The sequence below is a fragment of the Gopherus evgoodei genome, chromosome 3 (genome assembly GCF_007399415.2).
Source record: "Gopherus evgoodei ecotype Sinaloan lineage chromosome 3, rGopEvg1_v1.p, whole genome shotgun sequence".
Lineage (NCBI taxonomy): Eukaryota > Metazoa > Chordata > Testudines > Testudinidae > Gopherus > Gopherus evgoodei.
Genome location: NC_044324.1, coordinates 120,254,453 through 120,279,763, shown reverse-complemented (window position 1 = coordinate 120,279,763; position 25,311 = coordinate 120,254,453). Strand labels below are relative to the sequence as shown.

Below are 25,311 nucleotides of genomic sequence, written 5' to 3'. Positions count from 1 at the left end.
GAGAAAAGAACTCAACTCCCATTGACATTGCTATTATTAATATTAATAAATAATAAAAATAGCAGTTAGGTTTCTCACTGTCCTTTATGCCTTTGAAAATCTCCCCCACCTGACACCTGTCTATATGTGGCTGCAGAAATGAAGTCCCCGACCTCTTCAGATGTCATTTAAGGTGACTACTATACACAACATTTACAAATGCACTCCCAAATCTTGACAGGTAAAAAGTATGTGATCTCAAGCTTCATCACACTCACTTGCCCCTTAGCTCTTTAAAATAAAATACAGCAGGAATTATGTATGTATCCAATGAGATCCACTCACCCTACAGTGCTTTAGGCTATATATTCTAGTTAAAAACATTCACTGTGTATTTCTGCAACTTAGACCTAACTTTACTGACTCTACTACAGCAATCACTAAAAATATTTTTCCAGTTCAACTACTGTACACTAGCTTTTGCTATATATGAGAGGGCAGTATCTACAGTAGATACTACCACTGGAAAAAAAACCAATTAAAGTAAAAAGTTAATTTCCCAACCCTCCAAATGAAATGGAGTATATTCACTGATCTCACATCTGCCCCAAGAGACATTACTGTAATCCATCAAACCAAGCACATCCCAGCCTTCATTAAAATAAAATGCAACAGCACTGACTGACATTGAAAGAAGCTCTAGTGTGATCGGCGACTGTTTTGTAACATCTGTGTATGAATGCATAAATAGACAAATGTAAATGAATGAAAGAGCCCTGGGATGCCCTGCAAATCTCAACGAGATCAATCAACAAAGATTATTACAGAAACATGGTACAGATACAAACAAAAACTTCCTTTTTCAGGGGGAACAAGTTTAGCAAGTATGAAATCCCTTAAAAGGTTTAATTCTTCCAAACTCTCTTCAACCCAGGCTGTCCTTCCCCAGTGGCTTTTAAACACCCCCCCAAATGGGTGGTGCTGCAGCTAAAAATGGCTGCTACGCATACAACAGATATTTGGGAATGCACTGAGTGTTAATGTTCACTTGGGATGCTGTGAAACTTTTAATTATACTCCTTCAAAACATCTGATGAACAGCTGAAAAATGAAATATTTGGGGGAGGCAGAAATCATGGACTTCAAGAACATGTATATATCTGTTCCTTCATAGGGCAAGGCAAGTAAAGTACTCCCTGTGCCAGTGAACATGGCACAGTAACTCTGCCTGGCACTGCCACTGAACTGCCATGTGACTTTGGGCAAATCACTTTGCTATTCTGTGCCTCAGTTTCACCTATGTAATATAGGGAAAATGATACTTGTTCTGCTTTGAAGAGCTAGATCATATTATATTTCTCATCATGCTGAGAACAACCCTTATGAAAGGGGTATTACGGGAAAGAACTTGCACTGCAGTACTGGAACCTGAATTAGGCAGCAGCGTCATCACATTCCAATAACCTTCTGTGGTTCTGATCCTTCAAATTCATACATGCAGGCAGATCCCTGCAAATGTGTAGACACCTTAACATCAACTAGACTCTGTACAGTTGCAAAAGGCTGATCTGTTAAGAACGGGAGACTGGGTAAGATGTTCATAGATAATAGAGTGAAGTTGACACTGAACTATGTATTTCACAGAGCCAGCTATACCTCCATTTCCAATCTTACCTCTCCCTCACCAAAACTGCAAATCCAGGGTTGCCAAACTGATTTCTAATTTTACGACAAGAATATCTGTTTTGGGCTATTTAGAACCTCAATGCAAAAATTCAGCCTTGATTTCATTTAAAAGGGATACTGGTTATTATGTACACTTAGAAGGTCAAAAATAATGTTTTTCAAAAAGGTTTTAATCCTTGTATTTGAAAAATGCCATGTTATGTTGAACGAGGCACTATGAATTTGTTGTGTTTGCGTTCCTGTTGACATGATGCATTCTGCTGACAGCACAGTTCAGTGAATAAGCTTTATTAATTAACTTGTCTTCCTATTGCTGACCTTCTCTGGTTAGACAGAAACAAATACTACCAGTTGCTACATAAACAAACACAAAGTGGTATGTGGTGTATGAGTTTCTACAAGAGCAGAGCCCTGCCTCAACAGAGCTTATGAAGACAATCAGAACAGGGGCTCCCCTGCTTCAGACATCAGAAAGCCCCTGGCACAGATCACTGATGGGCATGGGCCACTTAAAATGATCACATGGTTTAAAGCCACCCCCGCCCCACCCTCTGCTCACTCCACCCCCCTCCCTCTGTCACTCACTCTCCCCACCCTCACTCACTCATTTTCACTGGGCTGGGGCAGAGGATTGGGGTACAGAATTGTGAGGACTCTGGCTGCAGCCAGAGTCAAAGGGTTTGGGGTGCAGGAAGGGCTCTGGACTGGGGGCAAGGGGTTTGGGGTGCAGTGTGGAGCTCCAGGCTGGGGTGCAAGTTCTGGGGTGAGGCTGGGAATGTGGAGTTTGGGGTGCAGAAAGGAGGTAGCTGGCTAGGGCAGAGAGTTGGGGCATTGGAGGGGGTTGGGGTTAGGGTTAGGCTTGTGGGCTCTGGGAGAAAGTTTAGGTGTGGAAGGGGGCTCAGGGCTGGGGCCAGAAATGAGGAGTTCAGGGTGCAGGAGGGGGCTTTGTGCTGGGGCACAGAGAGGGTGAGTGATACGGCTGGGGGTGCGAGCTCTGGGGTGGGGCTGGAGATGAGGGGTTTGGGGTGGAGAAAGGAGGTAGCAGACTAGGGCAGGGAGTTGGGGCGCAGGTTGGGGTTAGGGTTGTGGGCTCTGGGAGGGAGTTTGGGTGTGGGAAGGGGCTCAGGGCTGGGGCAGGGAGTTAGGATGCAGAAGGCAGTGATGGATGTGGGCTCTGGGAGGGAGTTTGGGTGCAGGAGGGGGCTCAGGGCTGGGAGTTGGGGTGCAGGAGGTGGTTCGGGGTGTGGGCTCTGGGTGGCACTTATCTCAGGTGGCTCCCTGAAGTGACCAGCATGGCCAGCTCCTAGGTGGAGGGACCAGGGGAGGGGGCTCAGTGCTGGGGCAGGGGGTTAGGGTGAAGAAGGCAGTGATAGATGTAGGCTCTGGGAGGGAGTTTGGGTGTAGGAGGGGGCTCAGGGCTGGGAGTTGGGGTGCGGGAGGAGGGTCAGGGAGTGGGCTCTGGCGGCACTTACGTCAGGTGGCTCCCGGAAGCAGCCAGCATGCCCAGCTCCTAGGTGGAGGGACCAGGGAGCTCTATGCACTGCCCGCGCCTGCAGGCGCTGCATCTGTAGCTCCTATTGACCACAGTTCCTGGACACTGGTAGCTGCAGAGCCGGCACTCGGGGCGAGGACAGCACGTGGAACCCTCCTGACCACCCCGTGCCGAGGAGCCGGAGAGACATGCTGGACACTTCCAGGAGCTGTGTGGAGCAGGGTAGGGAGCTTGCCAGCCCCATACCAACAGGACTTTTAACAGCCCGATCCTGCTGACCAGTGCTACCATGGTCCCTTTTCAACCAGACACCTGGCAACACTATTACAGAGTGAAATTCTGGGCCTAAACTACACAACAGTATCCTGTAGCACTCATGTCTGAAATGGCTATTTCAGAATAGAAACGCCATAAGATCTTCAATTCAGACTGCAGTAGCACAGACTGTGCCATTATAATTACTGCCACTCATGTTTTTGTTTAGATTTTGCTCGTTTATTTATATACGTGTTTCCACAATGTTACATGCAGAGCTACAATATTTTCTTCTGAAAAAGGTCTTCAGCGCCAGCCCTCCACTAATGGTAAAAATATGGCAGGTTGGAGAAAACTCCTCATTCCCAGCCTGTGGTTTAAGCAGAACAAATAGAATGACTTTTACTTTTTAAGTAAGAGGTAAAATCTCACTCTTTCCTATTCTTAAGAAACTGGAACCCCAGAATATTGCAGTTATTTGGTAATAGGTACTAATGCACAGAAGTTATTTTATTAGCCACTGTGGATAAAAAGATGTATGTCAGGCTTCCCTAAATAGGTTGTTAAAGGTATACAAAACCATATTAAATAATGATATAGTTTAATAGTTGAAATCCATTATGGAAGAGTCCTGTACAATTTAATACAAAATTATAATCTTTCTATACGTTTCTTGGTAACAACTGCATATAATTTAATGAATATTTTTCTTCTCTTGTAAAAATTCTATAGGGTTTTACAGAATTGCTATGGAACTCCATTAAAGTTCTATAAAAAGCTATTGGTTTCATTCCCAGCAAACTCAATAAGAGTTTCTCACAAAGCAGAGACTGTAATAAAGTTTTAAGAGTGAAAATCCCCAGAGGACAATTCCCCCAGGCTATTTCACCATTGTGGCTTTATTTTGTCACTCTCTCCATCTGCCACTCTCTAACTCCTGACCTCTGAGGGTTACGAGTGCTTCACAAGGGAACTCAAATGCCAGGGAAAGATCTTTCAATTGGAATAGCCCATGAGTGTCAATTGCAACCAAATGGAACAGCATCACGCCAGACAGACATCAGCCAGCACATCTCTATTTGGTCACTACTAAGGAGGGCCCACAGTGGGTAGCAAGGTAGTAGAGGTTCCTTAGGGCAGACTACTTGCTCTGTTTTGAATCAGATACATTACTGTATTATTATTATTATTATATTATATTGTATTATCTACTACTGCTGTAAATTGCCTGTGAGCGCACTTGTAAGGCAGATTCAACGTTCACTAGCCTCCACTGCAGCAATGGCTACGCATTTCTTATGGGGAAGAATACACATCAATTATGTGCTTTTCTCCACTCCTACCTATCCAAAAAAGACCTGCCACCAAAAAGAGACAATTAAGAAATAGAGGAGGATAGCCTCAAGAGGTACTTTCTTCTGGCCTCAGAAGATAATTCTGACTTTTGAAGGATTCCTCCCATCTCCCATGCCACAGAAGCCTGCATTTGTCTGCTTTTAGGCAATCAATTCAGAAGGAATTCACACAGAGAAGAGCAGCACACATGTACACGCAAACCCTTGGGTAGAACTGCCACCATCATAAATCCAGTACTGGCAGAACTACATATTAAAGAAAGACATTAAACCTTCTAAAATGTCACACAGACAGCACTGCCTATTCATTATATCTATTGTGATTACTGTGTAAGTAGGTCAAAGCAGTCTACAAAAGCAATTGACTCAAGTATGACAGTAACTTAATTACTGTTTAAACTCTCAGATAATTTCTAAAAAAGAGTTTCAAAGAAAAAACCCTCTGGATAATATTTTTCATGTCTTTATTTTCCATGCTCAGATTATCAAAAGTCTTGCACTGTAGCTTTGGGTTTGCAAGAAGCTGACTCAACTCTCAATCAAACCTGTCGAAAAGCTTAACAGGGGACAGGACACATGGTTAAGGATTCTTTTAATAACATGAACAACTATTTGTTTTCTAAGCTTGAGATTTTAAAGAGTGTTGACATGTTTTAATTAACTTGATATTGGAAAACTTCTGCAGCCCAGTTATGTGCAGTGACTGAACGTCTGAAGGGCGGCATAAATCTAGTTCTACTAATTCCAGCAGTTACATCTTTGGGATTGAATAAAGCCAAAGCAGCACAACCCTCTTCAGTGTAATGTGACTGCTTTTGCATATGGTTTGCTCAAGCTTTGGGAATGCCATCTGGTTTCTGCATTACTACCACAGTAATAGCACTTGTAATTCTCTCCTTACAACATGTATTCATGCTTCCAGAAAAGTTAGGAGTAGCTGCAAAGCAGGACCTCTCATGCTTCTAGTATTCCTGGCAGCAAACCATTCTGCCAAAGGATAAACATGATGTGTGCATGTGTTTATGGATGTCATGGTGGAAAGGGCACATGAAGAAAAGTTGTATTTTCAGAACATGTTTAAATTTCTGATCACAGTTCAAGTAGTGAACGTTGCACGGATATTAACAATCTTCTGCAGTACTTAGTTATTCTCCTATACCATATTAGAAAACCCAACACAAAAGATAAAAGGATACAGCAAGCTTTAGGCAAAAAAAGCATAGAAAGACAAGAGATTTGTAAATTCTGCCTTTTGTCTAAAACTGCTACAATCAATTCTTTTAACAAGAACAAGACACTGGATGTCTTTCACTGACACATTCAAAAACCCAAAGGAGGATGTGAAATGTGCAGAAACCAGGGCTCTATGTGGTACAAAAGAAATACACTAGTGCTAGTACCACAGCTACTTTCTAAACATGTCATTAAATGGCCCAAAGGCACCTAGAAGAATGAAGATTACTAACATCTGCTGTCTGACCTAAGCTTTTAAGACTAACAGCAGCAATTACAGCACAAATGTCCAGATATTGCCTAAAATTACTGACTCTCAGAGAGGTTAAGTGTAGCAAATGATTCGTGCTACATGTACTATATACTTATTAAGAAAAAGCACATGTACACACAAACTAACAGACCATTTTGTTGTCAAAAACTTTGTCACCTGCTGTTACCAGCTGTCATTGGAAGACATGTTTTCATTCATAATGGTGGACCTGCAGTACAGTACCCATCTCTCTGTCTCTGCAAACTAGCCGCTCAGTCGCAGATGAAACTGCAGTTGAAGATACTGCAGAAAGTTAACACCTATCAATCTTTTCAGAACAGTGGTACTACTTGATTTTGAAATAAAATGAAATCATTAAACAAACCATTCCTCCTATGAGAAGAATAAAAAACCTTCACTGTATTCAACAAATAGTCTGAGTTCAGTTTCCATCAGGGACTACATTGGCAATGTCTCTTTTAGAGTTGTTTAGGTGACAAGTATTTATTTGTAACAAAAATTGAATACAGGGTGTGAACAGTTTTTAGGATTTTAGGGCATGAGTGTGTGGCTTTCTCCCTTTCTGACCAAATCTTGCAATAACCTACAATTATTTTTAAAGCTGAACGCTTAGGAAAGATAACATTTATTCACCCTCCCAGCTGTGGCTCTGTATAACACCAGCAGATTTACTGTGTATTTTCCATGGAAAAAAAGACTGCATGAAAACACAGTAAGTGGAGCCAAACTAAAGATTCTGTTACATGAACACACACTACTAGTCTCAAAAATGCTGACACTTGGGACTTTAGATGAGTCCAAGTACCATAAACTCTAATCAGTGTAATTGCTACACAACCAAGCATCCTGCCTCACAACATTACTGTTATCAGGGTTTTAGATAAGGGAAAGGCTAACTAGCTTGGGATGAAGAAGAGGTGATGAAGGTGTGGGGAGAGTAGTATTCCTATTTGATGAAGTCATTTTACTGTTAATTTCACTCAGATTTTTTCGTTTCACAAAACTAATTTCAGTTAAATTAACAGCAAATGATAGAGCACTCTCTCCAGATATCAAATTGCATGAAAGCACAAGTACCATGAAAAGCACCCTTGTACTCAAGGCTGAGCGATGCTGAATATTCTGTGACTTATTTTAAGAAAGAGAGAGGTGAATGGCAGAGTAAATGCTACAACAATACCTCTACAGGCTGTGAAGGAAGAAAAAGGGGGAGTATTACTTTTCAATATTTGGGAGTTGACATTTAAAGACCTAGACAAACAGAAAATGAAGTTGGGAAAATTAGAATGACCTGCCCTTTTGTTTCTTTATTTGTTTGAAAAAATAATAAATACTTGAAACTTGTCTCCTCGTACCTTTTCAAATTTTGTCAGCAACTCCCGTAAGCTGAAGTTCAGGCCAATCATGGTTAAGTGTTCCTTTGAGCCTACATCTTTCTGATAAAGATCCTCCAGTCAAGTCTATAGCCGCCAAAAAGTTTTGTTTTTTTCCAACTATACCTCCTTTAAACCCTTAGGAAAATCCTGAGCACGTACCTCCCTTGCACTGTACTCCTTCGGTGGCAGCTGATATTGTATCAACATTTTAGTGTTCCCACTGTACCCACTTGTTCTTATGGACTGGGCAGTTCAGAGTGAATGGAATCGATGCTATTTGTTCTGTTAACCAGGTTCCATGATGCTGGCATGTTCTCCTTGTCTCTCTAGACGACCCAGGATTCCCTTTTGTTCACCCCTCTAATGACCTGCAGATCCCAACTGTTTTCTGCTGGGCCCCAAGCTCAACGTTTGGTCTCAATTACACACAGCATAAGGAGCTTTATCCCCGTGGTGTGCAGAAAGAAAAAAGCAAACTATTCCAATCTTGCTCCATTCAAGAGATCTTTCCCAAAAGCACATTTTTGGGTAGAGAAACCAAAAGCCATCTTCATTAGAGGGATTAAAATAGGGTGAAGTAAACTTCGGTCTGAAGAAAAAGAAGAGATCACCGAAACGCTGGACAGGAGGCACCCCTTCTCTCACTCTCTTTCAGTCACCAGCAGATGTGTTGCTATGGTAATGACCAAGCTAGTTTCAGTCAATTTCCTTCTGTCGGCCTAGTGTAGGGGATGCTGTAGAGCAACAGAAATAAGGCCCAGTTTAAAAAAAAAAAAAAAAAAAAAAGTTGCTTTCCCTACTTAAGCAAAACCTCCAACAAAGGATCACACTGTAACCTCTAAAACCTTTGCTGGGGATTTCATCTATAGATTCCCTTGCTGCTCTGACAGCAGAGTGCTAATCTATTCCCCAGCATTTGTTTATTGTTTTACTCAGCATCCTCCCTTCCACCACCCCCCAGGCTGCTCAGCAGCTAAGCTCACTCCCACTTCCTGGAGGCCTCCCTTGCTGCAAAACATTAATAAATCTAAGAAGTGCAAAACTCCTAGACCATCAGCTCCCCACTTCTCTACTTACTCATCACACTTCCCTCTTCTCAAGAGGAAACTGATATTTAATCGTTAAATAGTTTTTTTTTTAACTGTTATAGTAGCTGTAATATTGCAACAAAAGCCTACACACACACACACGTTTTATTACTTCATATGCAGATTGTATTCATTTGAGGCCTTTGCTCTCATTTCAGCAAGAAACCTGACACCTGAAGTTTGGATATTAGGAAATCTCAATTTAAAATAATTTCCACTTGAAACAGTAAACATGTGCGTGGCGCCCTGTTATAGCTATCAATGTTTTCTGTACATCACTTATTATTCAATTGGCAAGTGCTTCAATATGCTTTCCAGCAAGTGAAAAATATACTAATAGTTTAAAAAACAACCCTAACAGTCACAAAATCTCTCTGCTACGGTTATCACTCATGTCACCCTTCTGTGAGCCATGAGATGGTTTCACTTTTTTACTTATTCATTATGTCACTATTTAGAGGGCAAAGAAAATTATTATATGACAAAACTGCTTAAGAGAAAGATTGTTCACTGTCTGTGGTATAGTCTCTGGGGACTGGGGGATGTTTTTAAGATGAACATGTTTTGTAAAATACATTAATATGAACATTAATATGGTCTTTATTTTGTTTACACATATATGTATAACTATGTTACACACATGAACACACCCAAACAAACTAGACAAATGTTCTACAGAAATTAAATTATATTTATAATATTAAGTGATAAAATTAGAATAATTTAGCTATAGGGTTGCCAGTTTCCTAATTGTAGAAAACCAAACACCCTTACCCTATCCCGCTGCTCACTCACTCCATCCTCCCCTCCTTCCATCGCTTGCTCTCCCTCACCCTTGCTCATTTTCATTGGGCTGAGGAATGGGGTGGGGGTGTATGAGGGGGCAAGGGCTTTGGCTGAGGGTATGGGCTCCAGGGTGGAGCTGGGGATGACAGGTTTGCAGTGCAACAGGGGGCTCTGGGCTGGGAGGTGAGGCTGAGCGGTTCAGAGTGTGGGAGGGGGCTCAAGGTTGGAGCAGATGTGCAGGAGGAGGTATGGGCTGTGGGGTTCCAAGTGCAGAAGGGGTCTCCTGGCTGGGGCCAGAAATGGGCGGTTCGGAGTGTGGAAGGAGTCCAGGCTGAGGCAAGTGATTGAGGTGCGGGAGTGGGCCCAGGAGGCGCTGACTTTAGGCAGCTCCCGAGAAGCGGAGACATGTCCTTCCAGTTTCTAGGTGGAAGGGGAGCCAGGGGACTCTGCCTGTGCCCACAGGCATTGCCCCTGCGGCTCTCATAGGCGATGGTTCCCGGCCAATAGGAGCAGCAGAGCTGGCGCTCAGAGCACCGTACGCAGGCAGGGGCAGTGCGTAGAGCCTCCCTGGCCACCCCTTCACCCAGGAGCTGGAGGGACATGTTGCTGTTTCCCAAGATCCATGCAGAGCCAGGCAGGAAACAAGGCAGAGAGCCTGCCTGCCCTGCTGAGCCGCCAACCAGACTTCTCATGGCCTGGTCAGCAGTGCTGACCAGAGCAGTCGGGGTCCCTTTTCGACTGGGTGTTGTGGTCGAAAACCAGACACCTGACAACCCTATTTAGCTAACCAAATTCATAGACAGGGAATCAGGAATTGTTTATATTCGTTCAATTTTTTTTTTATGGAAAACAATAGCTATCAATACGTTACTAGTGAAAAGTGAGTTCAACTACTTCTGACTATATCTGTATTTTGCAAAGACTGTTCTCCCCTTCTGCAGTCTATATTTCCCTTAAATTAAATTTCTTGTCATAAACTCTATAAAACTCCTAAATAGTTAAAGAAACATGACTCAGATTGAATCCTGATCCCTGAAAACCTTCTGCATTTTACCTCCATAACACAGGCTGCCAGATGGCTTGTGGGATTGGTAGTTCACATAGAGCTTTCACCTGAGGTGGCTGGTTTCAAATTTGCATAAGGAGAGTTACTAAATAGTTGTTATTCTCCATCAGACTTGCTGGTGGCCTCTGTGCAGTTCTAATGAGCAGGCATCCACACCACAAGACAAACACATTGGCACTTACTAGCCCTACTGACATTTAAGCACATACTTTAAGGAACAAATGGACACAGAGACTAAACTACGTGCTCAAGGTTCGCTCACACTGACACAACGTTTTGGGGTTATATGCAAGGCTGCTGCAGTGTTGTTGTGCTCCAATGACAGAGGAATGCAATCACCAAAGCTGTCCATCTATCACATTTTACCAGCACTAAAAACGCACTTTTAGAAAATACATTTTAAACAAAATGAGTTTATTCCCAAGGGTGACCATCAGGCACTGGATTTAAGCGTACAAGGATCTTTGGGCAAATCCTCAGTTGGCGAAACTGACATAGCTCCACTGAAGTCAAGGGAGACATAAAATTTACCACAGCTGAAGATCTGCCCCCTATGAGCAGTTGAGAGAGTAGGATTCTTTATTTGCTCACCAGAACAGATAGGTAAAATAAGGGGGTTGTGCACCCTCCAACCAACTCACAACATATAAAGTCTTGTTAAAGGCCCATTAGTTTTGATGGTGCACCATCAAAGTCAGTGAAGAAAGCAAGTGTTAAAATGTTAAGCTACCAAGTCAATTTTTTTTTAATTATATTAAGAGTTTTCCCCTTTTTATATAAAGGCTCATTTTAAACTCCCTAATCTTCTATAATGGAGCCTGCAAAGATCTGAAATATAGACTAGTCTGACTGAGCAGAGTTAATATGTCTAAAACCAATTTTCTTCTTTTCTAAATTAACAATTTATTGAAAAATCTGAAAATATAGAGTGTCAGGGCCTTAAGACTGTATCTGCCCTGCACGGGGATTCCAGTGAATTCCTGTTTCAACAAAACCCCACTTCTTTCCTGCAGAACACAGAAATTTTAGGCCTGATTCTTATTGACACTAAGGTCCCTTTCCATTGCCCTGGCAGCGTAAAGGGGTTGGCTTTAAAGATGGCATAATAAATTACATTTATACCCACTTTAAAGGTGTCTTTACACTAGGGGAGTTTTAGTGTAAATGAAAATAAGGTCAATGACCCCAGGCCTGTACACAAAATGCATACGTCAATTTCTGTTTGACAAGCACACACTTACATTGCATAGCTGGAGACAATAATGGGCAGCTCCCAGTTACCTATTCTATCATTCAAAAATCATACATTCCAAAACAAGATATATCTTACATGAGACATAGAAAGGTAGGTAGAGTGAGGTGGAAATGTATTGAATTGTTTTGTAGAATTCTGTGAAAAATGTTCCAATATACAATGTACTATTAAGACAAACATTTTCTGTAAATTGACTCTTCAATCTGACCTGTAAAAGTAGCAATAAAAGTGTTCTTGATGCCCCTTCACATGAAATGAAAATAGACTAATATTCACAAAAGTCCCCATTTGTAAAAGAAAAAAAATCCTCACTCAATTAGCCAAATACTTACTATAGCCTTGCGGGAAAATAATTGTGTAGACATTGAATGGTGGTGTAGGGTATGAGAGGTACCAACCATGCTATACATACATACATACATACACACACACACACACACACACCATAAAAAGTTACACTATTTATTTCATATTACTGTTTAAATTTTCATGATCAGCACTATTATATTATCTACGCTGATAATAAAAATGGAATATTATAATGAATATATTATAATGAAAGGTACAGCTCACACAAAAGTTTTAATAATTCAATACCAGAGTTCTAAGAAGCTGATATTCTGCCAGTTTAAACCTTCATGCAAATACCTCTGTGCTAATCTTCTATGGATGAAACAAGCTTACCACTAACAGTACAGTAACTTACTCCTGGGGAAATTCTGCGTCACTGTACATGCGCAGAATTCATGTGCCCCCCTGACTTCTTTGCTTCCTTGCAGAAAAATGACTTCTGAATGCGAAGCAAAAGGAAGCTGCAAGAGCAGTCACATGCCCCTCCCCAGCAGTGAAGGCAGGTTGGTTCAGGTGTCCGGAGCAGTCAGTATTCCTGACTAAATCACCAGATAAATACTGTCCTCCCACTCACTATTGCGGCACGCTCGGCGTGGAGGGACAGGGCTTCAGGAAGGCATGGGACAGACTCTGTCCATTCAAGCAGGGCAGAATGTAGCAGCCTGCCTGCTTAGTGAATTGTTTCCACTGTCCTTGTGAATTCCCCCAGACGTATAAAACAGGTGTAAAAGTTTTAAGGCACCTTTACATTGCCAGAGTGGTGAAAAGGTCAGTATGGCCTTATAAATGCTTTATTGATTAGAATTGGTCTAACTTTTGGGACTGAAAATATTTCTTATCAAAATGTGCTCTACAAACTATTTGCTACTTCCTTTTCTGGAGATGATTAATAGCTCAAATAAATTGTGAGTTTGATCCCCCAGTCTTCACTTGCTCTTCAGTTGCCTATGATATAACACTGAGCATATGTCTGCATATATTTGTTGACTAATAACTAGTAATAAAGGGTGAAATCTATCTAAATTGCTATTTGGCAAGGGGCTTTGGGGGATTTCCTCCAATGCTCCCCACTTCCATTCTCCATGCATTATATTATAGTTTAAATAAATTACTGAAATAATTGAAACCGGAGTGATTATATTGTATTATTTTGACAAATAAAATATGCAGAATTTTAAAACATTGTGCCCAGAATTTTTATTTTTTTCCTGCAAAATTCTTATTTTTTGGCACAGAATTCCCCCAGGAGTAACAGTAATAGAAATTAATTGCACATATCATTTTCACAAACAAAATTCACAAAGGGATTTCCAACAGATATTGGGAATGTTCTAATACATTTAGCACATTGTTCCTGAAGAACGTTATCACATACATTAAAATTATTGTATATAATTATACTAGTTTTTCTTGGTTCATTTTAAATATTGCACACATGACAAAGAGTAACACAACATTTTTTAGCATGGACTTCAGTGGAATTACTAATGATTTATTCTGTATATGAAAGGACAATCAGTTCCAAAGCATTTATTCCTTGGGCTAAATAAAGTGGCCAACACTGCAAATAGTTATTACAGTGTATATCCATAATCACATGCAGAATCCATTAAGTCCATGACAGATTTAAATCTGCAGGATTTAGCCCAAAATTGTATGCTCGGGGAAACAAAAAAAAAGAGAGAGAGAGAGAGAGAAAGAAAAAACACCACTACTTCTACTACAGTCTAAATTTGGCAAGATCTAATGCAGGATTTCTATGGATAATAGTAGAATGGAATGTCTGAATGGTTAGGGCTCTAAAAAGAGTCACCACTAAAAAGCAATTTTATCAAACAAAGATGCAGTAGCCACAAGTAACTGAAAGCTGGACAACTGCAGATAACTAGTGCAAGTGAACCAATGGAATCAATAAAATTGCATATTCCATTGCCACAGGAAGGAAAAATGTCTGATTGACTTTCACAAGATCTACAACACTAAGGTTGATTTACAGTACAGTTGCAGCATTAAGTTTACAGGAATATCTTTCAAATAAGGCAGTGCACTGAACTTCTCTTTGTACACAATAATAAAGTAAGTGTTGGGACACATCAACACACTCAAAACAGTTTGCTTAGTATTCAAGGCCATGTGCAAAACAATGAACAATTTCAAAACACTACCACCACCTGACTTCAAAATCTAACAAAAAGTGTTTTCCAAGAGAAATTCAACTACTATTTTTTTTTCAACAAAAGCTAAAGTCCAAGAATTTATGAAGCAGGTTTATACAGAATTCCTACCTGTATGATTCACAACAACAAAAACAACAAAAAGATAAAACTAACAGTGTATCTCAGAAGAAACAGAAGTAAACCATATGGAGGTCAATAGGTGATTACAGCAAATCAATATATCATGGCTTTGCTCAGAATGTAAGGCTTTGGACAGGGGTAGGAAGATTCACTTGTTCAAAAGCCATCTTGGTATTTTTCTCCCCATGTAAAACAATTTATGATGGCAATTTGATCCAAACTGAAAAAGTCAAATCTACACTCCCTTCTAACTCCTCTGTTAGATCAGAGTTTAATTTCATACTGTAAATAGCTCCAAGAAGGCTCATATTATATAGCATTAAATTCATTACGTATTAACGAAAACACCTCAGTTCTATTAACAAGACTCTATCAGTACAAAACATGTCTCCCAGCTAACCTCAGCCAGCAGCCGAGTCAGCTGCAACATTTGAAGTGATATACATCCCAAAAGGTCATTGAGAATCTGCCAATAAATGGGGGAAAATTCCACCATGGTGGGGATGAATCAATAAAAAAAATAATACTTTAAAATGAGATAGCCTCAATAATCTCTAATTTTGATAACTGCTCTAATAGAGAAACTATGAGAATATTTAAATTGCAACAAGCTGCATGGAAAGGTTTATAGGCCCCTTTCACATATCAGCAATTTAGACCCAAAAAATTCTGTAGTACTTTTTTTTTTCCCGCCAAATGACACATAAAAGAAGCTCTCATTCCTCTTTGCTACTTGATATTTAGATGAATCGACCAGCCAGGTGCAACCCTGTGCAACCTCTGAAGTATCTAACAACAAAGACAATCTTTATTAGGTGAACAGAAATAACACGAGTACTGATAACAAAGACAAGTTAATGTTTCATAATCGTGACCTTCTTCAGAAAATGAAGTATCAGACAAGACATAAAATCTCAAGAGGACAATAGCTGAAATTCCAGATGGGACACTGAAAATACAAGTCTTTGGAAAAGGCAATAAAATGTCACCAATAGTAAAGGTTTTTTGGTGAAGTGGGGGGGTGATTTTTTCCAATTCTTATTGGTATTGGATATGGAACTTGCAAGTTATTTTTATTTATTTTGACTTCTTAGAAACACCTATCCCCAATGGCTCTTGGTTGTTGTATCCATTTCAAACATACACAGACCACAAAAACCCAGAAGAGAGGACAGGCTTGGTACAACTGAGACGAAGGACAGGAGGGGGGGAAATTGATTTTAAGCCACCATTGTGCTTATTCCACCCTAGAGCCACTGATGGCCAAAGCACACCTCAAGGTAACTTGGAGCAGCCTAATGGCTGCTTTAAATTGTGCATTCTGGAGGACTAGCCAGAAAACCATGCACTCTGTCCCCACCCCTTCCATTTTCTTCCTATCCCCTCTCTGTTCTACATGGGAGGAAGTGAAAGTGGGTAGGGAACAGCTGGCTTTATTGCCACACAGGGCAGAATAATGCACTCTATGGGGGTGTGATTTCTAAAGCACACTAACATGTTGCACATTAATTGGTTCATTTAGATCTTGCTGGTGAGCAGCAGAAGTTCCCTGGTCCACCAGTCGGGAGGCTCTAAAGGTTAAGAAAGAAAATAGTACTTCTTTAAGAATATATTATTTGATTATATATGCTTATCTTCTCCTGGTCTTGGCACAGAACTAGAAGTCGTGAAACACTTGAGTTCACATGCACAGATCCCACTGGAAATTATCAGGAGCTAAACAAAGCAGTTTGCATGCAAGTCCACCAATACTATATTTAGCTGTGTTCTCTCTCTCTTTGCATGGAAAGTGTTTACACTTGTATGCATGTAAGTTTCCCACTCTAATCAAAATGTTTAAAATGAAACCAGTCTAGTGGGACTGAAACAAGATTTCGTGCTAACCACAGTGGCACTCCAAACACAAAACTGACATTGTGCTATCTCCACAGTTCTCAAGTGCCCTGAGTGAAGCAAGTGTCACAGGCTGTTTTCCAGCTACTCCTTCACCTGACTGAAAGATGTTTGACCAACTCTGGATGGGGCTGTGTTAAGCCTCTCATTTGGAGGCAAGATTTCTGCATTATGGAACCTTTTGGGGCATAGGGTAAGAGGACGACAAATCTATAGTTCTCATAGTTCCTGTTCCCCAATTCTCAGAATAAATTACCTTAATTAAAACTTGGGATTTTTAAATCCAAGGCAACACTGAAAATAGAGCTTAACATCTCGCATTTTCCTGCCATAACTAAAGATATCTATCCTCCTGGCAGATTAAAGACATACTATATGACAAAAAATGAAATATCTGTCTTTAAAAAGATTTGCTAATCTGCAAAAAGTGGCAACTGATTTCTATTTTATTAAACCACAGAGGATTACCAATCTCTCAAGAATTAGAACTGACCCATCAAAAGATGATTAGCAATTTAGCAAACCTTTGTTTTGTTGACAAGTTCCCAATCCCTCCAGTATGAAGGATATGAAGCATCATACTTAAATTACAATGGTCTTCATAAATCACTGAAATACTACCTTAAAATCCTTGACACTGGTGTTGACTTCTGGCCAGCTCAATACCTATGGATCTATAATTCATTCGAATAACATACTGTAGTTTTCTCTGAGTTTACTTTCAAGCAATGGCATTTATACTCAAGTCCCTGACAAGGAGACCAAGCCATTCCTTCTGTACAGCATCATTTATAATATTGCCACATTCCAAGGGTATGCAGCCTGATACATACTATTGACTGGGTCTTTCTGTATTGCTGTATCTTGTCTTATATTTTCAATCAATTAAATGGTCATATCTCAGGAAGAACACTTTTCGGTGAAGATCGCATAGGCTCTAGTCACTTTTCAAACAGGGATTATTCTCTCAATTTTCTGTGAACTCAAGCCACATAAGCAGCAAGAGATAGTGTTACTCATAGACTCATAGGTCAGAAGGGACCAATATGATCATCTAGTCTGACCTCCTGCACAAGGCAGGCCACAGAACCCCACCCATCCACTTTTATAACAACCCCTAACCCAGGATTGAGTTATTGAAATCCTCAAAATTGGTTTGAAGACCTCAAGATGCAGAGAATCCACCAGCAAGCGACCCATGCCCCACGCTGCAGGGGAAGGCGAAAAACCTCCAGGGCCCCTGCCAATCCGCCCTGGAGGAAAATTCCTTCCCGACCCCAAATGAGGCGATCAGCTAAACCCTGAGCATGTGGGCAAGACTCACCAGCCAGCACCCAAGAAGGAATTCTCTGCAGTAACTCAGTTCCCATCCCATCCAACATCTCCCCGCAGACCACTGAGTAGACTTATCTGGTGATAATCCAAGATCAATTGCCCAAATTAAACTACCCTATCGTAACATCCCCTCCATATACTTATCAAGCTTAGTCTTAAAACCAGATAAGTCCTTTGCCCCCACTACTTCCCTCGGAAGGTTGTTCCAGAACTTCACTCCCCTAATGGTTAGAAACCTTCGTCTAATTTCAAGTCTAAACTTCCTAATATCCAGTTTGTACCCATTCGTCCTCGTGCCTACATTAGTACTAAACTTAAATAATTCCTCTACCTCCCTAACGTTAACCCCCCTGATATATTTATATAGAGCAAGCATATCCCCCCCCCCCCCCGCAGCCTTCTTTTGGCCAGGCTAAACAAGCCACGCTCTTTGAGTCTCCTTTCATAAGGCAGGTTTTCCATTCCTCGGATCATCCTAGTAGCCCGTCTCTGGACCTGTTCCAGTTTGAATTCATCCTTCTTGAACATGGGACACCAGAACTGCACACAATACTCCAGATGGGGTCTCACCAGCGCCTTATATAACGGTACTAACACCTCCTTATCCTTGCTGGAAATACCTCGCCTGATGCATCCTAAGATCGCATTTGCTTTTTTAACAGCAGTTATCACATTGGCGGCTCATAGTCATCCTGCTATCAACCAATACCCCAAGGTCCTTCTCCTCCTCTGTCGCTTCCAACTGATGCGTCCCCAACGTATATCTAAAATTCTTATTATTAATCCCTAAATGCATGACCTTGCACTTTTCACTATTGTATTTCATCCTATTACTATTACTCCAGTTTACAAGGTGGTCCAGATCTTCCTGAATAGTATCCCTGTCCTTCTCCGTGTTAGCAATACCCCTCAGCTTTTTGTCATCCGCAAACTTTATTAGCACATTCCCACTCTTTGTGCCAAGGTCAGTAATAAAAAGGTTAAATAAGATTGGTCCCAAAACCGATCCTTGAGGGACTCCACTAGTAACCTCCTTCCAGCCTGACAGTTCACCCTTCAATACAACCCGCTGGAGTCTCCCCTTTAACCAGTTCCTTATCCACCTTACAACTTTCATATTCATCCCCATCTTTTCCAATTTAACTAACAGTTCCCCATGTGGAACCGTGTCAAATGCCTTACTGAAATCGAGGTAAATTAGATCTACCGCATTTCCTTTATCTAAGTAATCCGTCACCTTCTCAAAGAAGGATATCAGATTGGTTTGGCACGATCTACCTTTAGTAAATCCATGTTGCAATTCGTCCCAATTACCATTAACCTCTATGTCCTTAACTACTTTCTCCCTTAAAATTTTTTCCAAGACCTTACATACTACAGACGTCAAGCTAACAGGCCTATAATTACCCGGATCACTTTTATTCCCTTTCTTAAAAATAGGAACTACGTTAGCAATTCTCCAGTCGTACGGCACAACCCCCGAGTTTATCGATTGCTTAAAAATTCTCACTAATGGGCTCGCAATTTCACGCGCCAGTTCCTTTAATATCCTCAGATGGAGATTGTCCGGGCCCTCCGATTTTATCCCATTAAGCTGTTCAAGTTTGGCCTCTACCTCAGTTGCGGTAATATCCACCTTCATATCCACATTCCCGTTTATCATCCCTCCATCATCACTAAACTCCTCACTAGTCTTATTAAAAACTGAGGCAAAGTACTTATTTAGATATTGGGCCATGCCTAGGTTATCCTTAACCTCCATTCCATCCTCAGTGTATAGCGGCCCCACTTCTTCTTTCTTTGTTTCTTTGTTGATTCTGGTCAGAACTGAAACTTTCACTAAGGCAGCTTTTTTAATGTCAAAAGACTGTAGTTTCAGATCAGCCATCCTGGCACCCATACTTCTTCATAAGATGATCTTTCCTATTTGGAAAGAGACTCAATATGTATTCATTTATTCTAAATCATGTTTTTTTCTTTTTGAAAATCTATTCTGTAGTATTTCTTCCAGCATGAAAGACAGCCTGTTCTTCAGCAATGATATTGTCTGCTTGTGGCTTCAATCTGTTCAATATGACTTTCAACAGTACTTTGTTGGGATAGCTAATTAAGCTCATGGTCTGGTAATTTTGACAAGGTTGCACGTTGCCTTTCTTTGGCAAAGTGATGATTAGTGACTGTGTCCACGTGGAGGGCCACTCACCAGTCTGCCAGATCTTGTTGCACATCTTGGTGAGTACATCTACTACTATTTCTCCTCCAAATTTCATCAATTCGGCTGGGATGATGTCAATACCTGTAGCCTTTCCGTTCTTGAGTGATTTCACAGCTGTTGCCACTTCTTCATGTAGTATCTGGAAAGTCATTCTTTTCCGAGCTGTCTAGGACACTAGGATCTCCATTAGTCTGGTGGTTGTATAGATCAGAGCAGTCGTTTGTCTACCTATTGATGATGTCCCTTTCTTCTGTAAGATTGTTGCCTTCTTTGTCTTGAATTGCGTTAGTTTTAGTCCATTTTTCCTTTGTCAGATCTTGTACAACCTGGAAGGCTCGTTTGCTATTTTTATTACTGATACACTCTTCAATTTTAGAGCATTGTTTTTCAATCCATATCTCCTTGGCCATCTTCATTCCTTTCTTGATCTTTCTGCCAGTCACTTTGTAATTATCAGCTTCCTCCATGCTGTTCTTGTCTTCCAAGTTCTCTTCTAATGTCACACATTTGTAGTATTTCATATGTGACCCATGGTTTTGTCTTCTTACAATGTTTCCCAAGGATGTCTATTGCTGACTCATTCATTACAGCATTAAAATTGTTGGTCATTGTTTTTATGTCTTCCTCTAGAGCAAGCAGCGGGGCAAATTTTTTGCCAATCATTGCACGGAATGACTCTACAATGTTTTGGTCTCTGAATCTTTCTACGTCAAACTTGATTCTGGTGAACTTTGGTCTGACGGTTTTCCTTAGCCGCAGCCAAAAATTTAGCATCACAAAGTCGTGATCACTTCCAATATCAGCACCAGAGAAGCTCCTTGTTTTAGCTCTGTTAATCCCAGAACGAAATCAGTTTTGGACCATGATTTAGTCAATCTGGCTGTGATGTAGACCATTAGGTGTGTGCCATGTTGACTGTCTGGATGCCTTATGTGCGCCTAATGTGTTTGCAAAAACCAGATTATTATAGCCAGCAAACTCCAGAAGTCTCAATCCTCTCTTATTGGTTACCGCATTACAGAAAGGGCCACAATAAATCTCACCAATTTGCCTGTGCATCAGTACCCACTTTAGCATTCCAATCTCCTTGTACAATCAGGATATCTTTCTTGTGTACCTTATCAATGATGTCTTAGAGCAGATTGTTAATATCTTCAATTTGATCACTGTTATAGTCTGTTGTAGGGGCATAGACTTGTACCACTGTGATATTAAATGATACTGTCTTTAGACAAATGGAAACAGGATGCCGTCCAATGTCCAGCAGGCTTAATGCTGAATTCTTGATATCTTTATGCACAAGAAATTGTAGACTGTTGACATGTTTGTCCTCTCCACTGTAATAGAGTACATGGCCTTCTTCTGTTAGTACCTCTCCAAAGTTCTTCCATCTGACTTCAGAGATTCCTAGGAGGTGCCAGATGTATTGTTCCATTTCGTACGTGAGTTCTTCAAACCTCCCTATTTGTCTCAATGTCCTTACATTCCATGTGGCTATGGTGATGTTATCTCTTTGTTGGGGTTATGCCAATAGTATACTTGTTGCGTCTGCCCTTGTGGGAGACGGATGGCGTGGTCATTATTAACCCAGGCTGAGATCAATCTGGTATGGACATCGTTGACTTGCTCATCATATGGTGTGTCTTGGGTAAATTTCTAACCTGGCGGAGACCATCTTTCTTCAGGCAGCCCCCTCTTACAACATGCAGGAGGCGCATTGGGCCTGTTCTGTCCCCGGATCCACAGGACATGCTTATGTCAAAAAAAACAAACCCTCTCACTTTCATATCACACATCCAATGCAGAAGGTCACAAACATGGTCACCACTGACAGCAATAATTATCTCCATGACAGGGACAAAGAGGCAAGTTAATATTTGGCCTTCATTAATGAAGTTGCCATCTAGTAACTAGAGCATCAAGCTTTCCTTTCCTTAGTGGCCAGAAACTGAAGTTACTATGATAGGACTTAATTGCTCAGAAAATAACTCTTTTTTCTTGGTAACTTTTTTTATTCTTTTTACTCATGCACTAAAAATTGTTTCTTTCTAATGGATCAAAACACCTCCAAACTGTTGCTGAACCTAGGTTAAAAGGCCTTCAAATTAGATTTGGCTCTACTGATGTATTGTACAAAGCAATAACATTTGGCTCTAGTTACATAACACACCAGATCAATAACACTTCAAATATGCTCCCAAAAACAAAGATTTGACTGAGAAACACATGGTTTATGAATTTTAGGACATTCACGTTGCCATTTTGATCATGAAGCCTTCTGCAGGAACAAGCTCTTACGGAGAAGTGAAGTGCTAATTCAAACCTTTTCTTCTACCTCTAGCTCAAGAAATTAAAGGTGATCTTGTATCCCAAACATACTCTAAATTTCCTTCTATTTTCAACCTGTTAATTATTTTCTGGTTCATCTGCTGCCACATACCTTTTATTTACAAATCAGCTACCTGAACCCTGAAATCAGATATTCATTATTAAAAAAAAAAAAAAAGGTGAAAAGTAAGAAGACATCTCTAAAAGAAACATGTCTGTCAACAGAAGAATTAAAAGTCACACATGAAATGGATGGCCTTATTAACTAAAGTATAATTAATAGCCATAAATACTATTACAGGAATAATTTCTGATAACTGGCCAAGATTAAGGAGTGAAAGCAATCCTAAATTAGCAGCTCAATAATAAGAACAGCATTCTTCTCTGTCAGCTAAGCTTTGCAACGAATAATTTTCAAGTTTGTCATGTAGCTAACTGGCAAAGGAAGCAAGTTTTAAAATGTTTTTGATCTGCTGATAGGCAGAAGAACTCTGTCAATTACCTTGCGAACAGGAGAAAAATAAATTACTAGGTTCTTCTGCAAGTTGTATTTAAAAACTCCTATTTTTCTGTTGTACTTTTATATTTTATGTCATTTCTTCACATCCATCCCTCTATAACCCATGAAAGATGAAGGATTCATCTCCTTCTTGCATCTTAGTCAGTGATTTATTTAAATATAAGATTATAAGTCCATAAATATCCAGTAAGAAGGCATGTATTTCCAACTATTATAATATAAAAAACCTACATCTCAGTTAAATTTAAAGCACACAAAACAAATGAATTAAAAACTGTTGAGACATTGGTAGCTCCTAAACTAGTCTACTTGATAATTTATATAAAAATATGGCACAACTTCTTTTGTGTTGACTGATTAGAACACACAAATTTAAGGAAGAAGGGTGAGATTTTTCAAAGGCAAAAATGGAAGTTCTATTACTAATATCTTGTAACCCCACTTACCAAAGAAAACTAGCTATAACTGTAGTCAGAGATAAATCATCCCTGAAATAAAAAAAGCACTAGATAATTAACAAAAATCATCTTAAATTTAAAAGTGAGAGTTCAAGTTCCATGATGGCTTTCAAAGTGTTATTGATCTTAAAGGAAAATCAATGCAATGTAGATAACAAATGAAACTTAGTTAGCGTTTATTGTCGATAAAATCCCTAAAATGCAAAAGCAAGCACAGCAGGTAAAAAGGTTCCTCCATGCATTTCAGAAGGTATCATGAATTAGTGCACTATATTATATTATTGTTCTTTTTTAAACCTTCTCTCTATACAGTAACCTTCCAATAGCAATATCTAACGGTGACTAGTGGATGAACAGTATGCCCCTTAATATATAGCACCCGGTCAAGATCAGCCTTTAATGTCTTCCTGATCATTCTGATAACTCTTAAAGAAACAGCTCATTTATTATACAATGGGATGCCCAAAAGGCTGTTCTGTGAGCACTGCTCAGGAGCAGGGATTTTAAAATAAAGATGTTGGTTCAATTATTAAGGGTGTGCAATTATTAAGGCTGAAAACTGTACCTTGTAGCCAAAGTGATAAACGCCTATTTAGCCACAACTCCCAAAGCCATGCCACTATGAATCCCGAATACACTTTCCTATAGTGTAAGTGTTCCTACTGTATTTTTGTGCAGATAATATAGAATGATGCTATTATATTAGCAGCATTTAGGCATTACATTGTAATATTAAATGGAAAAGTAATAACTAAGCATTTGTTCTTCCTTCTCTTTATCTTCTTCTACAGTATAACTTAGCATCCATTCATTCATCGTTCAGTGTGTACTCATTCTGTCTCATTTTTCTGTAATATATAAGGAAACACACAGAAAGGGGAAGGACCAAACGCCACTCCCAGTTACACCAATAAGACACTAATAAACTCAGAAGGGGCTGAATGGATATGCCAGAGCACAGAATCTCACACTAAGGAACCTGCTCAAGATGGCAGAGGCAGTCAGTGTCAATGTTCAGATTAGAACAGCGCTCTCAGTCCTATACTTAATCCACTAGACATATATTCTAATCAATTTATTGGACTCAAACTCAGGCCAGAGGTTATTCCACAAAGAACCCAAGACAACTGCAGGCAGCTTGCTGGAAGATTCTGGTGGTTGCAGTACCATCAGTGTCAGCCCAAGAAGAAATGCCAACATCCAGCCCCTTTTGCCTTGGGTTTGACAGATCCCCAAGGCTAATTCCCAGGAGTTTGCAGCTTTATGTGGTGAGGAAGGAAGACCATGGAGAACCTGTGATCCTGAACAAAAATCAGTGACATTCACTTCAACAACTTGTTTAAACTGATAAATGTTTTCAAGGCTATATCCACAAAGAAAAGGGTTAGAAACTTATATTTTCAAAACAGAAAAAGGGAAAAAAAAAAAAAAAGAAAAAAAAAAGAAGAGTATAACAGCTGAAATTAACCTTTAACTTGTCCCCAAAACTACAGTGAAGCAGAAATGTCCATATGGGGCCACAACTGTGCATTCTGTGGGTCTCTAGGCTGGCTCAAAATAATGTGTTAATAAATGCTCCCAATCTTGTCTGCTTTCATCTTACAGACTGTTGGGAATCCTTAGTTAGAGATAGGCAAAAACTAGCAAAAGGGTCTCTGTTGAGCTGCTCACAGGGCAAGTCATCAGTATAAAAAGAGAGGTTGTCTTGAGCTGTTAACATACAAAATATCCTCGTTAAGATCAGTCAAGCCAGGAACCCGATTCCCTTTCAGGTTTATGTCTTATATATAATTTTTTTTTAAAGCAGCGCTTGTCACATGATTTGTAAATACCCAGACAGCAACCACACTCCTCTTTTGCTGAAATTTCCAACCCAAGTGAAGTTATTACACACTGAGCTGAAGATCGTCATGGGAGCATGTTTCTTATTAGCTTTCGGTATGCAGAGCTAGTGTATCAGCTAAGTGGTTCACATGCAGATTTTAGCATTCGTCTGTTGAAAACAACATCTACATTTGAAATTATGAATACATCATCTTTACTCTTGAAATAAACGGTAAGCTGCATTA

General features: G+C 40.2%; 1 protein-coding gene across 11 annotated transcripts in view; it reads right to left on the bottom strand.

Moving 5' to 3' along the window:
* Nucleotides 1–25,311, bottom strand: part of UTRN (utrophin) — a 638,628-nt gene that overhangs the window by 211,275 nt on the left and 402,042 nt on the right. The window lies entirely within an intron of this gene.